This window comes from Sapajus apella, unplaced genomic scaffold (assembly GCF_009761245.1).
Source record: "Sapajus apella isolate SASKATOON/1434 unplaced genomic scaffold, GSC_monkey_1.0 scaffold1, whole genome shotgun sequence".
Classification (NCBI taxonomy): domain Eukaryota; kingdom Metazoa; phylum Chordata; class Mammalia; order Primates; family Cebidae; genus Sapajus; species Sapajus apella.
Genome location: NW_022436941.1, coordinates 7,022,722 through 7,047,369, shown reverse-complemented (window position 1 = coordinate 7,047,369; position 24,648 = coordinate 7,022,722).

The following is a 24,648-nucleotide window of genomic DNA, read 5'->3' as shown; positions in this document are numbered from 1 at the left end:
GGCAAAGGTCCCCCTTCATGAGGCACCTCATCTCCTGAAACCTTTCCATAGGCAAGCCAAAGCATTAGTTCCCCCAACTGCTTGCAAATGCAAAGAAAAGCCCTAGACTTTCTCCCCTAAAAGAATGTGCATCAGCACAGGCACATAAAACCATGTGCCTTTTCAGAGGGCTGGTGGATCCCTGAAGCCCACAGGTGGACTCCCGGGGGTCTGTGAACACCAGGTTAGGAACCTCTGAGCAAAGAGAAAGCTGGTACAAGGCCCTCTTCAGTGGGCAGAGCTCTCTAAGGGTTCTGTTCAAATACCACCATGATCTGTTTAATTCCTTCAATGGATCATAGTCACATTCAACCCGCATCTTCAGATCTTGACTCTCCTGCATTCCAAAGACAGATTCTTACAGGTGGGCTTCCTAAGATAAAAGAGTAGAAGAAATATGCATTCTGGAATGTGAACTAACTGCCCTGTGGGATTTCGGGGTAGAACATCCACATCAGACTTGCAAATTATCTTTTCCTCACATACGTGGGGTAACAATTTTCTCCAGGTGAGCATGAATATGCTGCGCTTTATGCAGTCCCTATGCTCCTGAAAAGTTATACCTGAATCAAAACCTTGCAAATAAAACCACTTAACATGCACTAAGGGAGCTTGCTACTTTATAAAAGCTGGCAACAAATTCTTCTGCAAAGCAAGGGAAACTTTGAAATGTGCAAATTATTTCTCCTCTTTGTTGGAGCGGATTTCTGTAGAATGGGTAACTATACGTGAGTAATGCCAAGTGGGGAGAGAGGGAGGTTAAAGCATAAGGTTTCTATTTATCATGTATCTGTGCATGATGCATCCAGGAAGAGTTGTTTTTTTTATAGAAAATATTACTTTGTATTATCTGTTTCAAAAACCAAATGAACCAGTACACAACTAAACCTTTTGATGTGAAGAGGACAGACAGGATGGCTGGGGACCTAGTTGATCATGAAGGCACCCACCACAGAGGGCAGAACAGGAAAAGGGGCAGACACTCAAAACAGCTTGAGTCCAAAACAGTACCAGGTGCAGCCAGCAAGGGACACCTCATTGAATACTAACCAGCTGTGACCTCAGGCCAACATCAGGGCCTGTGCCCCTGCAGAGCCCAAGGGATCATCAATGCAACAGGTCAGGCTATCAGTGTAAGAGAGGCCACCAGTGATTCGTGGAAAGGCCCTTGATCGGCAGGAAGGGAGAAGTGGGTGAACAGAGGCAGAGCACAGTGGAAGAGGGAGGCTATGATAACAAGAGACAGGCAGCCGGCAAATGTGGTAGGAAGGGGTAAAGGATTAGCGCCTATTAGGAGGTTAATATGGGGTGAGTTTCCAAAGGAAAAGCAGAGATAAGATTATGCCTTACAATGAAAATTCATTAAGCAGCAGCAGCCATTTAGGAAGGAAGAGACAGCTGAATTCCAGCTGAAATTAAAATTGTAATCAAGTCAAGAGAGCCACGCTGAGAGAAAACAGCCATGGCAGGCTGGAGCAAGAGCCGTGCAGAGAAGCTGCCCCACCAGGATGACGGCTGGCTCCCTTCGACCTCGCAGGCATATTTTCAAACACCTGCCAGACACGTACCCATACTGAGGAGAGGACCCATGAGGAGGCCTGACTTTGCCAAATAGGCTCCAGGCAGTGTAGGTGCTCAATAAATGCTGGATAGGTGAATTGCTGCACAAATGCAGGGGTCAGCAAACCTTGGCCTATGGGGCCAAGTTCAGTCCATGGCTGCTTTTGTACTGCCTGAGAACTAAGAATGGTTTTTCCCTTTTAAAAGGGTTGTAAAATGGAAAAAGAAGAGGATAAAAAGGGAGGAGAGGAAGGAGAAAGAGGAAAGAGGAAAAGGAAAAAGAAGAGAAGGAAGGAAGGAAGGAGGGAGGGGAAGGAGGAAAAAATGTGACAGAGACCATATGTGTCCCACAAAGCCTAAGACAGTATCTGACTGTGTACAGAAAAAGTGTGCCTATCACTGAACTAATGAGCTCACACCTTGAATTTAAGATTTGCCTTGTATTTTCCTATCCCCATAGACACTATCCTAATAATGATTTACTGAATTTACTGACTGCCTGGAGAATTTTAAGAGCCCTTCTTGGCCTCTAGCCTGGAGGACAGTTCTGATGGGAGACTCAACTTGTCTCCACAAGAAGGCTGTGGGGCTCTGTGGCACTGAGTCTCAGGATGAGTGCCTTGGCAGAGTGAGAGGAAAGAGAGGGTCACAGGGACCTGGAAGTGCTGGGGTGGAGGGTTAATGCAGCCAGAATTTGTTGAAGATCCAAGTGCCAAGCTCCAGGTTAGGCACTACAAGAAACTAAAACATACAAAGGCCTCATTCCTACTGACAAAATAGACATCAAATCCAATAAGCAATATAATGTAGAGCAGAGAATCAGCAGACAGTGTGGTGGGCGTGCTGGGTGGAGTCTTTTGATGCTTCTCACACAAGGCCACCTTTCAGATGAGCCTAAACAGCAGGACTCTAGAAGGCATCCTTGGAGGAGGACTAGGCTTGAGCAAAGGTGCAAAGACAGGTGGAACTAGGAGACGGTCAAGGAAAGGCAGAGGCTCTGGTGAGGAGACAGAGTAGGAAAAGGTCAGTTGATGACTTAATTTGGGTTCCTCTAGAAGCAGATCCTGAAATGAAGACTTGAGCACAAGTGGTATATTTGGGAGGCAGTAACTCCTAAAGGTTACTGGAGTTAACCTGATTGGGGAACTCTGGGAGTCAATGCGGAACAGGAGCCTCAGAGTTATCCCACCTGACAGACAAGAAAGCTGTGATATTTCTATAGCAACTCCCATCAGTCATGCATTTAATTGGTACCTGGAGGGTGAGGGCGGGCCTGTGTGTGCTGACGTGGTTAGACCTAAGGGAAATCAGAGACATCAACAGGATCTGCTGCAGTTGGGTTGTGATTGTGGAGAGCCTTAAGTGCATCTATGCTAGGGAGTCTACCGGTCTATGGCGAAAGGAACTAACACAGTTTTTGAGACTGGAGGTAGCATGACTACAACCTAGAAAGCTACTTGACCATAGTACAGATGAGACAAGTGACCTCAGCTTCATGGAAAGATTCCAGAAGGCTGAGAATGGGGAGCCACAACCAGGCCCCCATGATACTAAGGATGGAGAGGAGGAAACACATGCACACAGTGATGGCCTGGAAGCCATCAATAATGCTTCCACGGTTCTGGCAGGCAGCTGTGCAAAAAAGCAGAGAGAAAAGTAAGGTGGCTGGGTCATGGGATGGATAGGGCCTCTGCAGGGGTGCTGGTTTGTGCAGTATCTCCCTCTGTAGCAACTAGAATGAGTCTGGAGCTTAAGAGAGAATGCAGGACTGAAAACTCAGGTGGAGAAACATTGACAGAAGGTCAAGGGATCGCCAGGATTACTCAGGGAAAGGATTTTGAAAGAAGACACAAAGGCTGATATAAGAACTGTGAAAAATATTTATCCTGATGGAAGAGGAGGGGAATGAATCAGCGAAGCAGAAGTAAAAAGCTGGGAACCCAAGAAAGAAATGAGAGAGTTTTTAGCCTCTAACTCTTTCCCACATGAAGGTATTCCTCCTTCTGGGTCCACACCCAGGCCCAGCACCATCTCTGTATCTAGAATGGAGCAGGGAGTGTACCCAGGGTTGTGATGGGTTCAACCCTGCCATTCAGGACCATGGGTGTTGTCATACCCCAGTGTCTTGAACCTTAAGTGTATACACTTCTGGGTAATCTGAACTTCCAGCCACCACCACTGGAAGTGTTGACAAAACTCAGTGTGCTTGTGCAGTGAGAATTTTGTGGAGGAAAAGATCTATCACTTTCATTGATTCTCAGAGGGTTCTGTGAACCTATGAAGGACAAGAACCACAGGTCCAAAGAACCAGTGAAGTAGCTACTGTGAACACTCATTTAGCATTAGCCCAGGGTGGAATAGCAAGAGGGAGACCAGACACCTCCCTGAATAGGCAGGGATCAAATGTTCCCTACATTTTGCAGAAAACTGTCAGAACCAAAAAACTTGACCTGCCCTTGCTGCAGGCACATCTACCAAGAGAGTTTCACTCTGTGTAAAGTTTGATCTTGTGCCTGCCCCAAGACCACTGCCAACCTGGCTGATCGGCTGTGCGGGGTTGCTAACAGAGCTGCCGGCCAGCAAAAAGATTACCCTGAATCTTCCCTCAGAGAACAGAGAAACTTCTGTTACCAAAAAGGCAAAGAGAATAAAGCTCCAATTTTAAAAAGCTTTGAAAAGTGTTTCAATGCAAGGAAGCTAGTGCCACTGCTGGGGTTCCTTGACGCTCAAGAAAGATAACTATTGTTTCTTGCATTTTACATCAGGTATTAAAGGCTCTACAGGTCTGTCCTCTGGATCACAAGGATTGTTGTGTGGAAAGCTACACTGCTTCTCCAAATAGGACACAGAGCCTGTTGCAAAGACATCAGTGCATCTCAACTTCTGTTTGCTGGCTTTACCAGCAGCTTCTGGCTTCAAAGAAAGTTCTTTGGGTGACGCTTTCTAAATCTGGAAGAGAACCACATGTACCTAAATCTTCTTGATACCCCCAGGTACAGAAGTTGAAATCATTTCTGGACGCCAGAGATCAATCTCTGTCTTTATTGCTCACCCAAGCCCTGCTGAGCCAGAACGCGATCATGCGGGCCACAGGAGAGGGGGATCACTGATCCCGGTGGCTGGGAAATGTGTCCAATAGCAGACATTTTCCAGAATCATTTATAAGGAGAGGTAACAGTGCTTGGTCTCATTGTGGCTCTGATACTGGTAAATCTCTGGGATTCTGTTTCCTTCTCGGTATACAATATTCAAAAAGATGTGGACCGTATGACATCAATGTCTCTTCCAGCTCTGACATGCTAGATATTTGACTTCCTGAACGTGCCACTCTGTAGGGTCTGGTCACTCCTGCCCCACCTCCTGTAAAGCTACTCTGGCCCATCAGCATCATCAGTGGCAAAGCTAGAGCAGAGGGGCCCACTGCTCTGCCCAACACAAGCAGACATCTGCAATCCTTCTACGGGGTTACAGATGGCAGCAAGTGTTCACATCCATAAGTAAGGATTTCCATTTCCAGTCTTTAAAAAATTATATAAACCTAATTGTTTTTTTAAAAAATCTTTATGTATTTAGAAGGTACAAGTACAGATTTTTTTATACACATATATTGCACAGTGGTGATGTCTGGGCTTTCAGTGTACCCATCACCTGAACAGTGATCACTGTACCAATAGGAATTTTTCGACCCTCAATCCCCACCTAACCTTCCCACCTTTTGTAGCCTTCAGTGTCTATTATTCCACTCTATATGTCCATGAATACCCATCGTTTAGCTCTCACTTATAAGTGAGGACTTGTGGCATCTTATTTTATGTTTATTTCACTGAGAGTAACGGCCTCCAGTTCCATCCATGTTGCTGCAAAAGACACAATTTTATTCCTTTTGATGGCTAAGTAGTATTCGGTGGGGTGTGTGTGTGTGTACACACACACATATGTAACATTTTCTTTACTCCTCCACTGATGGAGACTTAAGTTGATTACATATATTTCTTATTGTGAATAGTGCTACAATAAACATATGAGTGCAGGTATCGTTTTAATATAATGATTTCTTTCCCTTTGGGTAGATATCCAGTTTCTGGATTGAAAGGTAGTTCTATTTTTAGTTCTTTGAGAAATCTCCCTACTATTTACCATAAAGGTTGTACTAATTTACCTTCCCATCAACAGTGTGTAAGTGTACTCTTTTCTCTACATCCTTGCCAATGTCTGTTGTTTTTTGACTTTTTAATAGCCATTCTGATGGTGTAAGACGGCATCCCATTGTGGTTTTAATTTGCATTTCTCTGATGATTAGTGATGTTGAGTAGTGTTTTCATATGTTTGTTGGCTGCTTGTATGTCTTCTTTGGAAAAAGGTCTACTCATGTCCTTTCCCCAGTTTTTAGTGGGGTTTTCTTGTTGAGTTGTTTGTGTTCCTTATATATCCTAGATGTTAGCCCTTTGTCGGACACATAGTGTGCAAATATTGTTTTCCATTCTGTAGGTTGTCTGTTCACTCTGTTGTTTCTTCTGCTGTGCAGAAGCTTTTTAGCTTAATTACATCTTCTTTGTCTATTTTTGGTTTTGTTGTTGTTTTTGCTGTTTTGTTTGAGGACCTGGTCATAAATTCTTTTCCTAGGCCAATGTCCAGAAGAGTTTTTCCTAGGTTTTCTTCTAGGATTTTTAGTTTCAGGTCTTATGTTTAGGTCTTCAATCCATCTTGAGTTAATTTTTGTATATAGTGAGAGGTATGGATCCAGTTTCTTTCTTCTGCATGACTATCCAGTTTTCCCAGCATCATTTATTGAATAGAATGTTCTTTCCCCAATGTATATTTTTGTCAGTTTTGTTGAAGAACCATTGATTGTAGGAGGGTGGCTTTATTTCTAGGCTCTTTATTCTGTTCCATTGTTCCATGTGTCTGTTTTTATAGCAGTACTAGGCTGTTTTGGTTACCATAGCCTTATAATATAATTTGAAGTCAGATAATATGATGCATTCAACTTTGTTCTTTTTGGTGAGAATTTTTTAATGATTCAGGCTTTGATTCCATATGAATTTTAGAATTTTTTTAAATTCTGTGGAAAACGACATTCATAATTGGATAGGTGTCTCATTGAATCTGTGGATTGCTTTGGGCAGTATGGCCATTTTAACAATATTGATTATTTCAATCCATGAGCATGGGATGCTTTATTTGAGTCTTCTGCAGTTTCTTTAATAAGTGTTTTGTAAGCTCTCCTTATAGAGATCTTTCATTTCCTTGGTTAAATATATTCTTAGGTTTTGTTTAGTTTTGTTGTTGTTGTTGTTGAAGCTATTATAATGGGATTGCCTTCTTGATTTGGTCTGCAGTTAGATTTTTATCAGTGCATAGAAATGCTACTGATTTCTGTACATTGATTTTATATCCTGAAACTTTACTGAATTCATTTATCAAATCTAAGGATTTTTTTGTGGACTCTGGGTTTACTACATGTAAGATTGTATCATCAGTGAACAGGAATAATTTGACTTCCTCTTTTCCAATCTGGTTGCCTTTTATTTTTTTTCTCTTGCTTGTTGCTCTGGTGAGGGTTTCCTAAACTAATTCTTTAGAAATTAAAAGATCTCTTTAATGTACATCAAGAGAGCAAGAATAGTAGTTTGTGAAAATCAGATGAACCTGCAAACAAATCAGTTTTGCAATCAATTTATAACTTAACTGAACAAGTGTTAACTGCCATAGTGGGTTTGATCATAACTCTTTTCAAATGTTCTTATTCTTAGTTACACGTTATTTAATTTCTATTCACAATGGATCATTGGTTAGAGTCAAAACGCATAAGAAACACTGATGTTAACACATACAATAAATTAATGAAGACTGTAAAAAAGGATAATAATTCTGCAAAATAACCCAGGATGATTTTTGCCAGGTAAGTAAGTTGCATCCATCTGATCAGAAATCACATATAATGCATGTAGATGTCTTTAGTACTGCCAAATTAAAATGTTTAAAGAAGAAAACAGAGTGACAATTATATCCAATTTGGCATTCCATTTGTTGGAAATAAAGGCTGCTCATAGATGCCATATGTTATTTATGGCAAAGTGTTCACAAATTACAGCATGAGGCCATCTCTCTTGTCATTTAAAACATAATGCAAATATTGTAAAAATAAACCATTTGGTTTTTTAGTACAAAATGCAAGAATCCAAAATATCAGGTCATGAAAGTAGCTTCTGTCCATTTGATGTTGAATCATGTAGCTAAATTTCAATCTGCATTTTAATATATATTCAGTCTCCAACTGTCTTAGTCCGGTTTGTGCTGCTATAATAGAATACCACCAACTGAGTAATTTATGATGAAGAGATATTTATTTGGCCCATAGCTCTGGAGTCTGGGAAGTTCAAGATCAAGGGGCCATATCTGGAAAGAGCTTTCTTGCTGTGTCATTCCATGGAGGAAGGTAGAAAAGCAAGAGCGTGCATGTGCAAGAGACAGCCAGAGAGCACCAAATTTGCTTTTATAACAAATCCACTCCTGCAATAACAAACCCACTTCCAAGGTATTAGTCCATTCATGCGAGCAGAACCCTCATGACCTAATCACCTCTTAAATGTACTACCTCTCAACACTGTTGCATGGGGGATTAATTTCTAATACATGAACTTTGAGGAACACATACAAACCATAGCACCAATGAACGTCATAATTTCTTTCTCGGCAAAACATGCTTTTCCTTATGTAACTAATTAAAAAGAAATTAAATTGAGGCTAATGCCTGCAAAGCACTTGATATGGCACCTAATATATAAAAAGCACAAAATAAATGTTAGCTATTATTTTTATTATCATTAAATTATCAGTTGTTAAATGGGAAAAAGCTTAATTAGTTCCAATATATAACATTACTAAATGCTATTTATGGGAAAAATATGTCACATAAACTTTAACAATATTGATCTCAATTTTTTAATTAAAATTTTATCTTCATTATACCATTCAAAAATGACTAAGTGACTTTTAAAAATTCCTATGGGGATTGGGAGATTAAAGTACTGCAAATGAAGTTGATATGACCAAAATAAGTTCAGAAAGAGCAATGACCCTGCTCAGTCACTGTCCTGATTTGTCCTCTATATTTCTCTCTGCTTTTCTCTAAGAAGAATGCTCTGCTCTGTGCCTGGGAAGACTGACCTTTATAGATTGCAAAAATGGGTTTCCTTTACCTCTGGCTTCTAGTTCAGGCAATAGGAAGCACCAGGTGATTAGAGGGTAGAAAGAGAAAGAAGATAGAGTGTTTATTCTCCTACCTTCTCTCCTTCCTGGCAGCAATTTAATAGGGGCCACGTTCCTCTACTTAAGACTGCAACAACTTGAGAGACCTCTCTCCCTTGTCTATAGCTTTCTTTCTTTCTTGTCAGTTAGATTTTTTTTTAAGCTGTGTGTGGGGTTTTGTTTTGTTTTTTAACTGTACTTTAGGTTCTGGGGTACATGTGCAGATCATGCAGAACTGTTGCATAGACACATACATGGCAATGTGGTTTGCTGCCTCCATCTCCTATCTGGCATTTCTCCCCATGTTATCCCTCCCCAACCTCCCCACCCCTATTGCCCCTCCCCTAGTTCCCCCAACAGACCCCAGTGTGTGATGCTCCTCTCCCTGTGTCCATGTGTTCTCACTGTTCAACACTCGCCTGTGAGTGAGAACATATGGTGTTTGATTTCCTGTTCTTGTGTCAGTTTGCTGAGAATGATAGTTTCCAGATTCATCCATGTCCCTACAAATGACACGAACTCATTGTTTTTTATGGCTGCATAGTATTCCATGGTGTATATGTGCCACATTTTCCTTGTCCAGTCTAACATCAATAGGCATTTGGGTTAGTTCCAGGTCTTTGCTATTGTAAACGGTGCCACAATGAACATACGTGTGCATATGTCCTTCTAATAGAATGATTTATAATCCTTTGGGTATATACCCAGTAATGGGATTGCTGGGTCAAATGGCATTTCTACTTCTAGGTCCTTGAGGAATCGCCACACTGTCTTCCACAATGGTTGAACTAATTTACACTCCCACCAACAGTGTAAAAGTGTTCCTATTTCTCCAAATCCTCTCCAGCATCCATTGTCTCCTGGTTTTTTTAGTGACCGCCATTCTAACTGGGATGAGATGGTATCTCAATGTGGTTTTGACTTGCATTTCTCTAAAGACCAGTGATGATGAGCATTTTTTCATATGTTTGTTGGCCTCATAGATGTCTTCTTTTGAAAAGTATCTGCTCATATCCTTTGCCCACTTTTGAATGGGTTTGTTTTTTTCTTGTAAATTTGTTTTAGTTCTTTGTAGATTCTGGATATTAGCTCTTTGTCAGATGGGTAGATTGCAAAAATTTTTTCCCATTCTGTTGGTTGCCGGTTCACTCTAATCATTGTTTCTTTTGCTGTACAGAAGCTCTGGAGTCTAATTAGATCCCATTTCTCTATTTTGGCTTTTGTTGCCAATGCCTTTGGTGTTTTAGTCATGAAGTCCTTGCCTATGCCTATGTCCTCAATGGTATTGCCTAGGTTTTCTTCTAGGGTTTTTATGGTGTTAGGTCTTATGTTTAAGTCTTCAATCCATCTGGAGTTAATTTCAGTGTAAGGTATCAGGAAGGGGTCCAGTTTCTGCTTTCTGCACATGGCTAGCCAGTTATCCCAACACCATTTATTAAACAGGGAATCCTTTCCCCATTGCTTGTTTTTGTCAGGTTTGTCAAAGATCAGATGGTTGTAGATGTGTGGCATTGCCTCCGAGGCCTCTGTTCTGTTCCATTGGTCTATATGTCTGTTTTGGTACCAGTTCCATGCTGTTTTGATTACTGTAGACTTGTAGTATAGTTTGAAGTAAGGTAGTGTGATGCCTCCAGCTTTGTTGTTTTTGCTTAGGATTGTCTTGGCTATGCAGGCTCTCTTTTGGTTCCATATGAAATTTAAGGTGGTTTTTTCCAGTTCTGTGAAGAGGGTTATAGATAGCTTGATGGGGATAGCATTCAATCTATAAATTACTTTGGGCAGTATGGCCATTTTCATGGTATTGATTCTTCCTAACCATGAGCATGGAATGTTTTTTCATCTGTTTGTGTCCTCTCTTATTTCCTTGAGCAGTGGTTTGTAGTTCTCCTTGAAGAGGTCCTTTACATCCTTTGCTAGTTGTATTCCTAGGTATTTTATTCTCTTTGTAGCCATTGTGAATGGGAGTTCAATTATGATTTGGCTCTCTGTTAGTCTGTTATTGTTGTGTAGGAATGCTTGTGATTTCTGCACATTGATTTTGTATCCTGAGACTTTGCTAAAGTTGCTTATCAGTTTCAGGAGATTCTGGGCTGAGACAATGGGGTCTTCTAAATATATGATCATGTTGTCTGCAAATAGAGACAATCTGACTTCCCCCTTTCCTAGTTGAATACCCTTTATTTCTTTTTCTTGCCTGATTACTCTGGCTAGAACTTCCAATATTGTGTGGAATAGGAGTGGTGAGAGAGGGCATCCTTGTCTAGTGCAAGATTTCAAAGGGAATGCTTCCAGTTTTTGCTCATTCAGTAAGATATTGGCTGTGGGTTTGCCATAAACAGCTTTTATTATTTTGAGATACATTCCATCAATACCTTGATTATTGAGAGTTTTTAGCATAAAGGCCTTCTTGAATTTTGTTGAAGGCCTTCTCTGCATCTATTGAGGTAATCATGTGGTTTTTGTCTTTGGTTCTGTTTATGTGGTGACTTAACGTTTATAGACTTGCATATGTTGAACCAGACTTACATCCCTGGGATGAAGCCTATTTGATTGTGATGGATAAGCTTTTTGATGTGCGGTTGCAATCAATTTGCCAGTATCTTATTGAAGATTTTTGCATCTATGTTCATCATGGATATTGGCTAGAAGTTTTCTTCTTTTGTTGAGTCTCTGCTGGGTTTTAGTATCAGGATGATGTTGGTCTCATAAAATGATTTGGGAATGATTCCCCTCTTTTTGGATTGTTTGGAATAGTTTCAGAATGTCCCCAGCTTTCTCTGGGTCCTGGTAATAGCTTCCTTCCTTTCCTCTTTCAGTTTAGAAAAGATATCAGCTTACTGTTGTTCCTAGTTCCTGGGTGCTTCATCTTTCTGTCTCTTCATCCTGCTCATACTTTTATCAATAATACTTTCATTAGCTTCTCTTTAACTACTCTTTTGAGCATGCCACTTTTCTCCTGACTTTTAAAATAATTGATATTGGAACTGGCCCCAGGAAATAGGCCCTAAAAACATAAGTTGGGAATTAGTTTACTCATCCATTTATAGAGAGCATGAATAAGCTCCTTTCTAAGGGTAGATGGGATAGTGATCATCTGCAGCATTACAACTAAAATTATCACTGGTCATGGCACATGATGGAGTGCAGGTAGAAGAAAAAGTGTTGAGAGCTCAAGTGGCTCTGGCACTTTGTCACTATAAGAGCAAGGGTGATTGTAAAAACCCTGGGATAGGCTAACTGCTTCTGACTGTTCTAGAGAGAATACACACAAAGAAGGACAAAATGAAAACAGTGAATTCCTGAGAAAAAGAATAGTTGGAAATTAGGAAGACTTTCTTGGCAGTTTTGAAGGAGTTTCTCATTTGTAGTTGCAGAACAGATATGGCTGAAGATCAAGCATAAAGCTTAAGATGAGGATTACAGGGTTGTGGTACCAGGGAATATGCATTTTTGCCAGGGCTGTTATGCTAAGGCAGTGATTCCCAATCAGAAGTGATTTGTTTGTCAGGGAACATTTGGCAATGTCTGAAGACATATTGGGTTGCTGCAACTGTAGAGGGTACTACTGGTATGTAGTGGGTAGAGGCTAAAGATGCTGTAGACATCCTAGAATACACAGGATAGCCCAACATAACAAATGTAGTCCCAAAAGTTAGTAGTGCTGAAGTTAAGAAACACTGTGCTAAGGTCATGTCACTGATGAAGAAAATCTAAGATACTGATATATGGAATAGGGACATTTACATAGATGAGAACATTGAATCCCTAAATCCTCTTAAAATTTGTTTGCTGGTTGAAACATACTCTTATCCTCATATGAGGAAACTGTACTTCTCTTGCATATACACCTGGTATGGAGTTATTGACCTAATAAATCCTAGTCAGTAAAAATAATGAAAGCCATTTGCTTTCACATGGCAGGGATGGCAGTATACCTTTGCCATTTTTTCCAAAAGCTATTATCTACCCTCCCATTCTCTGTCACAATATAGCCTTAATTGTTTTGCTCTCTCATAGAAAATCACAATAGTCGGTTACATTGACATTATTATGCTAATTGTACCTTTTGAGCAGGACTAAGAACAATACATTTTTAGCAAGACATGCATGGCCGAAAATAGATGATAAATCTTGCAAAAATTCAGAGACCTGACACATAAGTGAAGTTTCTAAGGATGCAATAGTCAAGAATGTATAGGTGTATTTCTTCTAAAATGACAAAAAGGTATGCTTTTCCTTCCACCATTTACCACAAAGAAAAGCACAACTTGAGTGCACCTCTTTGAATTGCAGAGGAAACATACATAAACATGGGCATCTTGCTCGGACCTCTTGCCAAATAATGGGTAGGTCTCCTAGTTTGTGAGCGGTCCAGATCAAAAGAAGTTTCTATAGAAGGTCCTGACAATAAACTTCTCTATTATTTGGTGATCCAGTATATCAGTTGTACTAGAAATATCTGTGGCACACAGAGATGTTATGTAGAGTGTCTAACAAGCCCAAATAGGGAAATTACAGCACAAATCCCACAGTTTTAAAGAATTCTGCTAACAATTGTTCTCCATCTGTAAAACAGCTTGTGCCTCCGCAGTCAGCCCTGGCAAAGATCAAACACCAGACCATGGGACACCAAACTAGTGGGCAGAGGCTAGAGATGCTGTAAACACCCTAAAATTCACAGGAGAGCGCTCCATAACAATTATTCAGCCCCAAAAGTCAGTAGTGCTGAAGTTGAAAAACACTGTGCTAAGGTAACGGCACTGATGACAAAAACCACGGATTATAGCATTATGTGACTCACTGAACCATAAAATTGGTAGTACACAGCAAAATTCTATTTTCAAATGGAAATGATATGTGTAAGACCAAGCCTGAACAGGTCTAGAAGGTGGAAGGGTAGATTGCACAATAGATGACTTAGACTCCCATGGCACCTACTCCTACTGATTCACTACTTTTGTCTTGGCCCACGCCTCATAGCAAACTCCCTATAATCAATTAATAGGAGAAGAAAGCATGGCCTGATTTACTGATGGTTTGCACAGTGTGCTGAAATGAGTCAGAATAGACAATATATTGCAATCCCACTCAAGGATGACTCTAAAAGACAATGGTGAAGCGAAATGCTCACAGTGGGCACAATCAATGTTAATTGTTTATTTTGTTCTCCCTTTCCCCCCCACTACCTTATATGAAGGATACAAGTAAAGGTTAACATTTTAAGTTGATTCCTAGGAATTGACATTATCCTAGTTAAGACCCTGTAGCTGATGGGACTCTGTGTTCCACTGCATTGGGGCCATATATTTTCCCTGACAAGGGAGTAAATCAGGGGCTGAACATGCTGCAGAGTCCCCATTTGCCCTCCAGGTCTATGCTCCACCTATCTCTCCCCTGCTCTGTACTCTGGATGGCAGCCTATAGAGACTGTATCACCCAGCTTCTCTTGTCCTCTGGCTTTGTGGTTACGTTTGTCAATGGGAGGTACCAGCAGCTAGAGAAAAGAGAGATCGGCGTGTTTATGCTCCCAGCTGCGTTTCTGTCAAATCTTAGTTTAAAATAATAGCTTAAGGCCATGGATTCTGTTTGGCAGCCTCTCTCTCTCATGACTACAGCTCTCCTTGAGTTCCAGTAGCATCTCCTTCTCCTTTCCCCTTCAGGCCTAAAGGTAATAATGGTTTGCCCATGTTGCAAGTCCCAGGGTACATCATCATCCCTTGCTGGTTCCGTTTATCCTGCCCACATCATTCTAAATAGCCCCTTCTTTACCTTCCCTTAAATTGCCCTTTTGGGTTTTCTATCTTTTTTTCCTAGTAAGATCCTAACTGATGCAAATACCTTTATTTCTCAGAGCAGAAAACTGAGGCCTAGAGAAAGGATAGGCACAGCTTCTCATTGACTGCCCACGAGAGGGACTCTGGGGACCTGGTCACACAGAGTACATACCTCCAGAAACCTCCTTTTCTGTATTCAGATAACAAAATGGTTTGCAGGCTGGTGAAAAAGGTTTTCCATAGAGGGAAACACAGTTAGTACCAAGGTAGGTCTCCAACCCAGGGCTCTAGGGCACCAGTACCAACTGCTTCCAGGCCATCTATTGTCAATGATTTCACAGAGGAGGACTGTATGTCCAAAAGGTGGCACTGACCTTGCCTATCCGCCTCGGGCTTGAATGTATAGCCCACCACTTTATGCCTAAATGACCCTCAGGAGGGCCATGGATATCCCACCCCTTAGATAGTACCTCAGCTTCCATCACTTATTCATTCTCACACACTCACACACACACACACACACACACGCACTGACTCCTCCCCATTTACCAGGCACTGCAGCATGCATGGCAATATTATTGATTTTATTTGTCTCACAATACAGGTGGAAGATTTCCTAGGCAAATAGATATCCCTTTTAAAATGGGAAGGAAAAATGGGAAATAGACATTCACAATGGAAAATTACGCAGCTATTAAATATATGTGCATATACATAGTTTGAAACAGCATAGAAAGTTTCTATGACAAAATGTTTAGAGGAAAAGTAGAATACAAAATGTTATACAGTATGTTTTATATTATGTAAAATGCATAAAGAAAAAATGGACTGGAAGGAAATGCACCAAAATGCTAAAAGTGGGATGCAGCGTGACATTTCTCTGTATTTAACCAACTTTCTTATAACAGGCATCAATTACTTTATGTCTTGTTATGAGCTTCTTAATTACATAAGGAGTTTCGAAAACTATTTTTTAGATATTCAAACTGTAGATATGAAACAAAAGCCCCGTTGAGAAAGCCACTTCTAATCCCAGTCTCCTCCCAAGACAATCACTGTTTTCAGTTTGATTTGTCTGGTTTCTTATGTACAGAGAGAAATAAAGTTAATATTTATAGGAGGTTTTTTTTTTTGAGACAGAGTCTCACTCCGTCACCAAGCGCCAGGCTGGAGTGCAGTGGCACAACCTCGGCACTGCAACCTCCGCCTCCCAGGTTCAAGCAATTCTCCTGCCTCAGCCTCCAGAGTAGCTGGGACTACAGGCGCATGCCACCATGCCCAGCTAATTTTTTTGTATTTTTAGTAGAGACGGAGTTTCACCTTGTTGGCCAGGATGGTCTCGATGTCTTGACCTTGTGATCCGCCCGCCTCAGCCTCCCAAAGTGCTGGGATTACAGGCGTGAGCCACTGCACCTGGCCTATGGGAGGTTTTTAACATAAGTGGTACGTTACACAAATTATTCTGCATCCTCACTTTTTTAACTTAATAATAAAGCTTCGGGATCTTTCCACAGATACAGTATACATATGTAGCTAAGGATTTTAAACTTTCATAGTAGATCCCAATATGGCTATTCCACAACTTATTTAATATTCAGACCATGGAGGTTGTTTCCATCTTGTCATTATTACAAACAAATTGCAATGAACAGTCACATAAATGTCTCTTTGCTCACATGTAGGACTATGTTTCTAGAATGAACGCTAAGAAGCAAACTTTCTTAGTTGAAATTTTGGATATTTTAATATTAAAAGTTTCTATAGAGAGATCCCATTCCCCCAGACACCACCAGCTACTTCAGGGAAAACTAGGGGTCTCAGCTGGTCAGTGGGTCCTAAGGCTCTGCAGGTGGAGTGTCCTAGCATCCTCAGTGTCCTTGGGGCCTCTGATGGGCTGCCTATCACCAGGAACATGGACCTTCCACATCTGCCCCCCAGATGTGCCCTGTGGATCAAACCACGGGTCCTGCCTGGAAGAAACATAACTTAGAGTGACTATCATTGCTTTCTCAGGAAATGTATCTTTCTTTGCAGAGGCAAAATGGACTCCAACTCAACCCAATTTCAGCCAAAGTGAGTTCATTCTGGGCCTTATGCTGAAAAGAGGGTCCCCAGGAGAGCCTGTGGGAACTCTGAGCCTGCGGGAGGCTGGGTGACACACCGTTCACTCAGTTCACCTCTCAGAGGCTGTGGCAGAACAGGTGCCTCTGGGAGAGAGGGAGCCCTTGGCCTTTCACATCCCAGGCAAAGCTCTCTCCAAAACCTCCCTTTGAAAGCCCTCAGAGTTGGCCTCAGAAGGGCTTTGGCACTCCCAGCGCTGACTCCCTTCACTCCAAAGCAAGGAACCAGGCCTCAAAAGGGGCAGAATCTGCCCAAGACCTTACCATCCTGCCCAGGGCTGTTCCCACATGACTCCTCTCACAAGGCCCAAGCTTGGCACAGCCTTGCAGCAGGAACAAAGGCGCAATAACAAAATAAAAGCACAAGTAGCTGGGACGAGGTACAAAGTGACCTGGTAAAAAGGCACCAATGAGGGCTTCCTGGGTTCAGAGGAAGGTCACTTCTGTCTTTGGTGGGACAGGGGGAGGAGCCATGGAGTAGGACCTCTGTGGGATTACCACCAGCCCATAGTCCCCATCTTGAACACTTAGACCTGCTATGACTTTGGGAAAACTGTAAAAGGGAATTCATGTTGTCAATCATCTACCAGTCCTCCAGAACAAATCCCAAGTCCATCTCCTTGGCTCCCCTCCCAGTCCAAGCCCATCCTCTCTCCTGGGTGACTCCCACAGCCTCCTTCCACTCTTGTCCCCTAGTGGTCCATTCTCTCCATGGTGACCAGTGAGATCTTCCTTTATAAAATACATGATACGATGTTACTCTTCTGCCTAAAACCTTCCAGCAACTCTCCACTGCTCTTGTAAGAACTCAACTCTAGCATAGCCTACAAGGCCCAGATGACCCAGGCCCTGCCGAACTCTCCAGCCTCGGCTCCATCCCGCCTCCCCAGCCTTCTCACTGTTCCTGTGACAGACCATGCCCATTCCTGACTCAATATCTGTCCCAGGTTTCCCAGAAGCAGAACCCAAGAGGAGGGGCTCCTGTGTAAGTGCTTGTTAGGGAAGTGTTCCCATGAAAAGCCAGTAGGGAGGTAAGCAAGATGGTTCCGGAGAGGAAGGAGACCAAGGACATCAGCACTGACCCACCAAGGCCCACAGAGGGTGGCTGTGACCCAATACCTCTGGGGACCCCTGGAAACAGCATAGGTCACTCCTGGAGCCATCCTCATCAGGGACAAGAGGTCTTGCAGGTGCACAGCCATCAGTCGTGGGTCAAGGGCTGCCCCGACAGGGATGAAAACTCCCAGCTATCTTCTGCTATCTAGGGAAGGGCAGCAGTTCCGGCAGCCTGAGGCCAGTCTGCCAATGCAGAACTATCAAAGAACTGCAGATGTGGGCACTGGGAGGAGACCTGTGCACGATGATTAGGGGACACAGACCTGTGGGGACATGGGCAGAGCAGCAACAGCGTCTCTCTCCCTGCTCTTCCCATCTCCTTGCACGACTCACTCCCTCCTTTTCCTAAAAATGTCCTCTCACTTGTCACTGGCTCCATTTCCCCAAAAATCACCCTTCCTCCCACCCTGTCAGGGTGTACCCTGCTTCAGTTATTTTCATGGCCCAAACTCCCTCTGAGATGATCCAAGCAAATCAGCTGTCTCCTGTGTACTGTCGGGTCTCACACTGGACTGGAAGGGTGAGGATCTGCCTGGCTTATTCGGATCTTGTATCCCCAGCACTTAGTGCAGAAGACGTTTTTGGCACTTTGTTAATGCTGCCTGGAGCATAGCAGGGCAATTTACCTAACTATAACTTTTCATTTATTTCTATTTCACAAGCACCTGCATCGCATTTACTATCTAAATTCCTTACAATCCATTTAATTCCCAGAATAACCCAATGTGGTAGGTACTATCATAATCCTCATTTTCCACGTTAGGAAACTGAGACTTGGAGGCTACAGAATTTGCTCAGAGTCACATGGCTAGTAGGAGATGCGGTCCAGGGTACCAAGCCCAGGCCGGAGGCTTCAGAGGATCTGCTGGCTCTGAACAGCCTGCTGCAAGGTGGCAATCACTATCCTCTATCCAGGAGAAAACACTGAGAGGTTCCGTGACTGAGCTCAGGCCCCTGAACCGGCATTAAGTGGAGCTGAGATTCTGATTCCAAAGTCATTTCCACACCCAGGTGCCACCATGAGCGACCCCACGGGCAGCATGAGCAGATGCCTCATTCCCTCTTAGCCTGACTCTTCACTGCATGCTCTCGGCCCTCTGCATTGGTCCCTGGTCATCACCTCCCTCACACTTTCCAGGGAGGAGAGAGATGCTGTCCCATGCTGAGGAAGCCTCTTACCTCCCACCTCCTGCAAACTACAAAGGCTATTTTGTGGCCCAGCTGGGATAATAATGGGTCCAGACATCTTACAGCCAGTAGCCCTCCCTGCAGCACATTCAGCTGCCTTCCCCTGCCTAGAGGTAGATTACAGCTCTCAAAAAGAAGCACTCCAGACAAGGTCACTGATTGTTAAGCCGGTGTGTGTGTGGGGTGGGGGGTGCGTGTGTGTGTGTGTGCATACATGCGGGCATTGTCTTGGAAGGAACAGGAAGGGTCAGAGGGATGTGTAAACAAGCAGACGAGTTGGCAAGGCCAGAAGCTTCCCACTATTACCATTCAGAGTGAGACTTCATCAACCCAGATACCACTGGAGACTGCAGGCGGGTGCAGTGTGGACCGTCACATCACCCACCAGGCAAGTCAGATCCCCTGAGGGGAACCCTCCGAATTGGCAGAGTGATTCGTGCCACACTGTATGTAGCCTGCCCAACAACTTGGCTTTGAAAGAGACACGCGTGCACCCGCCTCAACCAGCATGCCCACCTCCCAGCTGAGCTTGCCAACAATTATGGCAATTCCTAAATCACAGTAGTCAACTCACTGGGTGTTATTCAGTACCTTCTAATTAGTGTTACACACTGATTATCTGAGGCTATTGATATTGGCTTTAATGATAATTATAATTTTCACATAAAATATTTAATAACCATTCATAACGCAAGAAATTTGATTAAGGAGAGAGCATTTTTCTTGATTTCCACACTGATCTCCTGAAGGCTCGGCTGGGTTTATTCCAAGCAGGAGTAAATATAGCTGACACAATTACCCATCAAAGGCCGTGGAAAACAGCAAACTCAGATTTACCCACCCCACTCCTCCTCTGAAATACTCAACAACAGCTACAAAAAATGGGCTAAGACCACAGATAGGAGATTCACAAAAGAGGAAATGTGCATGGCCAACACATCTGTGGGAAAACATTTAGCCTCACCAGTAATCAAACAACATCCATTTAAATCAGATGCCATCTCTTCTAACAAATCGGCAAAGATGTATTTTATAACTATAACTGCTGCTGTTGGCAAAAATATGTACTGAGCCACTACAGTCTTGTCTGCCACATTCTTCCCCTTCTAGAACATGCACCGTCCCACTGCAAAGAATCACTTTTCCAACTTCTGCAATCACATGGTAGGAAGTGGAGCTGTCATTTTCTTTCTGTCACCTCTAGCTACTGTAAATGACCAGAAGTAGCCTTTGACCTAAGTTAACCCCTTCACAGATGCCCACCTCACTGCCCTTCATGACTGGTTGGCTGCAGGTACATGACCCAGCCAGGCCAATGAGAGTGCTGCCCTGTGATCTTTCCATCTGGGATCTGAGAGCATAGCTTTAATACCTCTTAACAAAGGGGCAAGTCTGGGAGATGGAAGCTGGGAGAGCCAGCAGCAGCCATCATCCGTCAGACTCTCTGTGACACTTAAACATGGAGTTGTACAACTAAGATGCAGAATATTGTAGACTAGTTAGTGCTTTTGTCATCCACAACAGCAAACAGTACCCAAGCCACATCCCTCAAGTCCCTGCCTATTTCCCTTAGAAACGATGACAGTTTGCCTGAGTTCTCATCCCAGGACACCATGAGAACAATCTAGAAAGCGCAGAGCAAGCTTGGAATCAGGCCCTCACACTGCTCTGTGGGAGGGGGGAGGAACCCTGTCCACGACCTTCCTCTGTCAGGGACTTGCTGGAGGTGGGCCGGGGGACGCCCTTCTGTAGGCATTCCAATCACTGCTTTGCAATGTCACTTAGCACCCTCACCGCCACCCCTCCCAACACACAAAACACTACAAAGTTTACATTTTGTGAAGGGATTTCCAAACCTCTAGAAACCCACTTGAGGTGACAGAGCCCAAGTACAGAAACTCTCAAGTGCTCACAGGTTTTGCAGCCCTCCAGCCTTCCAAAGAGCTCTGTGGCCTTCCTCTTCCAAGATACCTATTCTGTGTTGACCTCCAGAAAATTAGGTGATCTCTCACATGACCTCTAAATGTGGAGATGACTCTAACCAGACAAGCATGATCCTGCTCTTCAGAAGCCAGAAGCGCTGCTTTAATCAATACATACGAGTAATTATGATTGTACCCAAGGACAATCCCAGCCTAATGCCTTTTATTCCAGCGTAATTATTAATAACTCCTTTCCCTCTCAAAGGCATCCTGGTTTAGGTGATAAATTCACCTTATCTGTCAATAAATCTATAAGCAAGCCAGCCCCAGCCAGCAAACACACAGCCTCACATGTCCCCCTGCTCTCTTCATCATAGTGGAAATCGCTGGAACCCCTTGCCTAGTCTGAGCTCCAGGCAATGTCTTTTAAACTTTCCTTCTACTGTGTGCAAAATGACTGAGAAGGAAAGGCCAAGTTCTTTTTGTCATCAATGCACAAAATGGCTGAGCCAGCCCTGTACCATTTTCCTTGTTTGTGAGCTGTGCTGCCTCGTCCTTTTCAGCATGCAAGCTTCCTCAAGTGGTCTGGGGAAATGTTTCTCTCTGCAGACTGGACTGTAGTTCAAGGGAAGTTACAAATCCAAGAGAAAATGAATCACCTTCATGAAGCTCCTTTTTTCAGGTTTGTAGAAAACAGCAGAAATTCGTTTCCACTGTCCTCCCCACCCCACCCCCAAACACACACACACATAGGCAGGAGTTAAAATTCCTACCATGCAGGCCTTCTTTATGTCTCTGCCCTGCAGTCATACTGCCTGGGTTCAAACCCTGCCTCCTCCACTCACTAGTTCTATGACCTTGGGCACCTTGCTTCACATCAGTAGGCTCAGCTGCATCATCTACTGAGTTATGAGATTAAATGGGAGGCTATGTACAGGGAATTTAGCCCAGTGCTTCATACCATGAGAAGCTTTAGATAAATGTTAGCTATTGTCATTAATAATAGTAGTAAAGATCTATCAATGCAAGTTTAAAGTAGATGGGTAGGGTACGTATGCTTTAGCAAGAAAGTCACTTGGCATTTGAAAAGTTGACTTGCTGGCCAGGCGCCATGGCTCACGCCTGTAATCCCAGCACTTTGGGAGGCCGAGGCAGGCACATTGCCTGAGCTCAGGAGTTCGAGACCAGCCTGGGCAACATGATGAAACCCCGTCTCTACTAAAATACAAAAATTAGCTGGGTGTGGCAGGAGGCTGAGGCAGGAAAATTGCAAGAACCTGGGAAGCGGAGGTTGCAGCAAGCCAAGATCATGTCACTGCACTCCAGCCTGGATGACAGAATGAGACTCTGTCTCAAAAAATTAAAAAAAAAATAAAAAAAATAAAGAAAAGTTGACTTGCTGACATTTATAACTAACCTGACCACATATTAAGTCTATTTTATAGATGCATAAACTGAGGCCAGGAAAAACAAGTGCTTGCCCACCAACGCCAGCCTCTGAAAGGCAGGCCTGAAAGTCCCACACTCATGTCTCCATCCTGGGGAGAACATCCCATTCCTCGAAGAATACTGGACAGAGAATTCATTTTATGAGCATAATGTGAGCTGGATGTCATTGTTATCCACAATCTGAAGTTGAGAAAACTGAGATCTACAGAGGTTAATTAACTTCTCCATGGCCACACAACTTTTAAGTGGCAGAGCAGGGCGATGAAATCTGTGTCAAAGTCCAGATCCTGTGATATTAAGGAGTAAGTTGCATCCCAGCTTCCTCCACTCCAAGAAAAAGCTTTTGCTCTTGCCTAGCAGTAGGGCAGAATTAAGTGGGACCTGCTAAAATCTTCATTCCCTTAAAGAAAGCAGCACATAATAAATTGTTTAGGCACAAAGTTTGTTTCCAGGTTTCAGGGCTGGATATTCATATGGCCCTGTGTGTTTCTATGAGTGGCTGTTGGTATGAGAAAAATTCTCTTCCTAGTTTCTTCTAAATGAAATGGTGAAATGGTAGCTTTAGGGGCGAAAGAATAGAGACCCCATGGGGAATAAGGCCATGGGGAAGATGACAACCCAGCCCACAGGGATACATTCCTGCTCCTCTTAGTTCAAGAAGGAACGGATCTATTCTGGACAGGGTGCACCTGACACCTGCTCTGCCTCCTCTCACAAAGCTCTCAGCACTCAGCACATATAAAGTCTTACAAACCATGCTTGGTTCACCCACTGAGGACACGCTGGTGAGAAAGCAGGCACCGCAGCCCCTGTTCATTCCTGATGGTCATGTGCAACTGTGCTCCAAAGGACAGCTGGGCCTAAAACCAAGAGACCAACTCCAGGTAGAAACATGCCCTAATTCAAAAAGGCGCCTATAGGCCAAGAGTGACATACCACAGGGAAGGAAAACCCGGGAATATTTGCCAAGATTCCTTTAGTCAGTAACTCACCCTCCATGGAACCTCTACATGCCCAGCTAAATGCCTCTAACCAGTAAGCACTCTTCAAGGACTGGTGTGTTCTCCCCAGGGTGGACACATGAGTGTGGGACCTTCAGCCCTGCTTGGCCTTTTACAGGTTGGAGTTTGGGGGCAAGCACCTATTTTTCCTGGCCTCAGTTGATGCATCTATAAAATAGACTTAGTATGTGGTCTATGAGGAGGTGGAGGAAGAAGGTGCCGCCTTCCAGAAGCACAGCACATTGTCCAGGTAGGGATGAGAAACACTCACAGGACCCTTTGTGGAGAACAGAAACAAGGGTCAAGTGGTGTGGCTCAGGGTGAGGTTGGGTTCCTTCAGAGACAGAAGTCATGGCCATGTCTGGTACAGCCACGGTTACTGGAGCTGGGTGGAGAAAGGCACAGAAACAATGTTTGCAGAGTCACAATCACCTGCCCCTTCTCCCAGATGCCCATAGTCACCAGCAGTATGCAGGCCAGGGGAAGCTGGCACATGCCAGCCCACTGTCAGGTCTGTGCTGCTGTTGGCCAGGAGGTAGGACAGGAGGTAGGACAAGTATGACGCCTTTGGGGGATTTTTGAGGACCCTGAACTCACAGTGTCTCTAACCATACACCCACGATGTTCTGGTACGCACCTTTCTGCCCTGGCTAAGAAGAGAAAAAACTTCAACATCCCCAATTAGGCCCTTACCTGACCCCTATACTCCCGGAGCCTCTGTGATTCTTCCCCACCCAAGCAAGCCCAGTTTTCTGTACCTTCTAAGTGGCCTTTTCCTCCCCAGGTGCCTACCAGCAAAGCAGGTCATCTTGAAATTTACAGCCTTTGTTGGGCCACGCCTGTGTCCTGGACCATCCCACTTTTCTAAAGAAGGGAATGAGAGATGTTTTCTATTTTAACTGCTGCAGTTAAATGTTTCATGGGCCAAAACTGGGGCCAGATCACTTTATAATCATTCTTCTGGCTCCTGCATAATTGATGCCCCTTATGCACTTTTCATGATCTAATTTATCTACCTCCTCAAATATTTTGTAAAACCTGAATCCCATCTGTAATGATCTATGTCCCTTTATAAAGTCTACCAAGGAATATGCTATACAGGCTGCATTTGGTCCATACTCAGCTGCACTAAGTGAAGGCAGGACTGTTTCCAGGCAGGGCTGGAGGCCCGATGGGTCAAGCAAGTCTAGCCTTGGCTTGGGAAACGCACTCTGGGAAGAGGGATGCG